At 31.8% G+C, this 4176-nt stretch overlaps 1 long non-coding RNA gene across 1 annotated transcript; it reads left to right on the top strand.

Annotated features, from left to right (window-relative positions):
* The first annotated feature begins 850 nt into the window (after positions 1–850).
* LOC132643810 (uncharacterized) lies at positions 851–3947 on the top strand. Its single transcript, XR_009583774.1, has 2 exons — positions 851–1394; positions 3676–3947. It is a non-coding gene; the product is annotated as an uncharacterized LOC132643810 (long non-coding RNA).
* Positions 3948–4176: the final 229 nt, after the last annotated feature.

Below are 4176 nucleotides of genomic sequence, written 5' to 3'. Positions count from 1 at the left end.
CCAAAATATCTATTTGTGCTTCTAATATTTTCGACAACTTAAGAAATAGTTATTTATACTCTACTACAATTATTAACTTTTTATTAATATCATCCTACTATAGTCACTAGCTATTAGCATTTTTTATTACTGTTATTACTATTACTATTACTATTATTATTATTATTATTATTATTATTATTATTATTATTATTTATTATTATTATTATTATTATTATTATCATTATCATTTTTTATTACTGTTATTACTATTACTATTACTGTTATTACTATTACTATTACTATTACTATTATTATTATTATTAGTATTATTATTAGTATTATTATTATTATTATTATTATTACTACTACTACTACTACTACTACTACTACTACTATCGCAATCGCCATGATCGCTTTTAATATCTTGGGCATCGCATTCATTTTATACAATTAGGCGATAGCATTCACTTACTTCTAAAGCTTTATAAATAACGTCGCACAACGATTACGATATCATATAGTTTTTATTATTAGCAGGCGTTAACATATAATTAACTAAAGAGTGTTTTCCATCTTAATTTAGGAGCTCAAATAAATATAAGGAAGAACGCATCTTAAATCCGAGATAGGAGATTTCATGTAGCCCAATTCATACAAAAATACCAATCAACCCACAAATGTTCTTCGGACCATCCCATTGGCACCCAAAATAATAAGCAGCCCAAATGTTAATTCAGTCCATAATTAATTCTAAAAATATTTGTGCTAAGGCCTAATTCGTTGAAACCAGCCCACTACCCATTTTAAACAACCCGGCCCACGTCTCCCTATTCACCTTCCCAAACCTAATTGCGTGAATCAAAAACACTGAGCCGCACCTCTTCTCTTCGAATTCTCTCTCCCCCTCCATTTTTAGCTAAACTTCCACTTCTCTTTAGCCATGGACAGAAATTGTCCTCCCATTTCCGTGTAAACCTGAACTACTCAGAGCCTTTTCCATTCCTTGATGAATATGGACACATAAAATCTTCAAAGACCAGAGAAAATCGGTCCATTTTGAGCAGGCAATCACGTGAAGAAACCTAAAAAAACGTTCGGATCTGCACGAATTTTTTGACTCAACTTTGATTTGTTTTTCTTTGATTTCAAATTCCCGCCCAATGAAAACCCTAGCTGTTTCTACCCCAATAAAGGCTTGCTTCGAGCTTCGTTTTAAAGGGGGTTTTTTTTTTTGGGAGAGCCATCACCTTCATTTAAAATTATTGTTGAAATCAAGCCAATTTTTTTTTTAAAGAAAAGGGAGTATTCTGAATCTGTCGAGATTTTGGATTCGTAAGGTTTTCCGAGTTCGGGTTCGTCGTATTCGAGCGTAGATCTAACAACCCTTACCTAGTTCGCTGCATCCGAAAAAGGTCCGTAATTATCCTTCTCTTTTACTTTTTGTTCTGTTCATTATTTTTCAGTTAGTTTTCTATAGATTCCAGCATGTTAGTTAAGGTTTATTTGTCTAAATTTCAATAGGAATATGAGTTTAGTTTGTTTAATGGTTGCTTCAGCTTTGTATGGATGCATATATCTTTTGCGCCTTTGTTAAGCTTATTTCTCTTTTCTTCGAACTTTCAATGAATGAGCCTTTTTAGTATCCTTTGTCTGTTCGAGGATTAGTTCAAAGTATAAGCTGCTAGACGATATGATTTAGTTTCAGATTGCATATGAGTTTAGTTTTTTCATTTGAATATGCTCTTGTCTTCCGTTAAATGGTTAGCCTTTAGTAGTTAAAGAGTGTGTTTTCCTGATGTTATGGTCTGAAATGGTTGATAGCGTAGCTGCTAATCTGATTTTCTAAATCTATACTGTAAGGTTCGTTCATTTTAGGCCTTACGATTAAAATATCATGCTTTGAAGATTAAGTTATGTAGAGGTTAAGCTAACAACTGATGTATTGACTTTCTATTTTGTTTAAACATTGTCAAGTTAGTAGTGTTGTGTGAATATGAATAGGATGAATCTTCTTTTCAAAACTCAAGTCTCCATGTTCATTTAGTTTAATATTATTACTAGTTTAGTTGGCCAAATTCTCAAACTAGTTTACTTCCTAGCTTGAGCAATGTTTTCATCTTTCCTTTCCTATCTGTTTTTCCTTTAAGGTTATATGAGAATGATTGTTATTATTTTTTTGGCTAAGTTAAGTTATTTTCTTTAGTATAAATGAGGTGATTCACTCTTCATTTGAAGTCCTAGTCTACTTTTTGGAAAACATTTGTTGTTGGTGAAGATAGAGGTTGATCTTTCCCTCTGGTAGGTGTTTAACTTAAGATGTGATTTGAGAAATTATTTTATTCTTACACATTGATCTTCTTAAGTTTGCCTCTATTTTTCGGAATGTTGGTTTGGGCAAATTGATCTGCTCGGAACTCTTGTTTGAATGTGATTAAGTAATAACGAGGAGAGTCTAAATGTTGTCATTACTATTTAAAGGTTCAAATGTTCTTTTTTTCGAAGTAATGACTAAGTTTCAACGTTCTAAGTTTAGAAGGATCTTTCTGTTGAGTTAATCTTTCTGTTGAGTGTTTTTGTCACTAATTTAAATTAGCTAGGTAAGTTCAACAATGTTTCCTTCCCAAATTTTCTTCATTGTACTGTTTAAGGAAGCATGATTATGGTTTAGTGTGATTTTCCAAAGTCTTTACCCATTATTATGAGGTTCTGGGAATGTTTTACCTATGAAACTAATGTGTTTAAATTTTCTGTTTGCTGTTCTTTATTTGCTTGAAATGGCTGATCATTTTATAAAGGTGCAAGTCTAAAAGTCTCAACTTACAACTTATTTTGGGCTGGCTCTTCCTTTCTACATTTTTATTTGCTTTCCTTCTATTTTAGTTGTGCTGAAAAGAGTGTTAGAAATCTGGTTAGTCGTCAGCGACAATGTGTATTTGGTCTCTCCTGAATGTGTAGTACTATTTGTGCATCTTAGAGTTTTCGGTTCTAAGTATTGTTGTTAGAATAGCTGCAGACTATGATAATTATATGCCTATCACTCCCTCCTCTGTTTTTGGAATCAGGAAAAGATAACTCAGAAGTTAGAAAATATCCCTTTCTTTTGAAATGAAAAAAAATGATTCAGTGCCTAATATTTGTTCAAATCTTTAACGAAGGGAAAGATCAACACTACCTTTTTTTTAAATGGTTTGCGATGGGTTACAGAGTTTATTTAAAAAAAAAAATTGCTGTAGCATTAAGAATTAGTTTTCTTGACTGGATTTGAGGTTCAAAAACTTACATTAGTGTTGGTATTGAAAGCTTATCGGAAGACTGGAAATAGGCTTCTGTTACGTAGCTAAAAATCTCTTTGATTTAGCTCTAATGGTGTTCTTCTCATGTTTATGGCTAATAATATATCTTATTTGTAGCACAACGTGCTCTTGATATAAGAGATGCAAATGTAAAGAAAATAAGTACCTAGCAGAATACTTTGAGAATGAGTTCGATCCATAAGTGCATATTTGTCATCCTTGATGATGTGATACTTGTTTATTTTCGTCTTTATTTATTTTGTTTTAGATAAGAGTTTCTTATTCTAATCCTTCTTTTCATCTCTTTATTTTGCATGGCACGGAGGCGCAAAGAGTCTCGAATGAGACTCAATTTCGCCGCTATATCAAATGATTTCATCGCTTCACTTTATGTTTCTAGTTCACCAAACTCGGTTGAAACAAATTCCAGTGACATTCGGGATGAGATTTCTCTATTCGGGTCTCCCTTTCTCCCCTCGGAAAATAACCCGGGCAGAAGCAATATACAGAGGGGAGAAGACGAGAAAGACTGCTACGTTTTAAAGCATACCTTACATTTATTTGATTTATTTATGTTTGTATCTGATTATTTAACTACTTTAGAATACTTAATTTAGTAGGGGCTAATTGGGACGTTATTTTGATATAACAATGGGAATGTTTTTTTTTTAATTCATTTCACGAAGTATTTTAGTATATCTTGGATAGGAAAATGGACGTTATTCCGATATAATAACGAAAATGTTTTAATTCATTTTACCAAGTATTTTAGTATATCTTTGAAAGAAAACGGGCGTTATTTCTATACAATAATAGAATTATTTTAATACATCTTTGAAAAAGAAAATAAGTTTTCAATGTTTTGAAGTCTTCATTTTCGCCAAGTGCCTAATTTAACCGA

Source organism: Lycium barbarum, chromosome 6 (assembly GCF_019175385.1).
Source record: "Lycium barbarum isolate Lr01 chromosome 6, ASM1917538v2, whole genome shotgun sequence".
NCBI lineage: Eukaryota > Viridiplantae > Streptophyta > Magnoliopsida > Solanales > Solanaceae > Lycium > Lycium barbarum.
The sequence above is the reverse complement of the archived record's forward strand: the minus strand, read 5'-3'. Positions and strand labels throughout refer to the sequence as shown.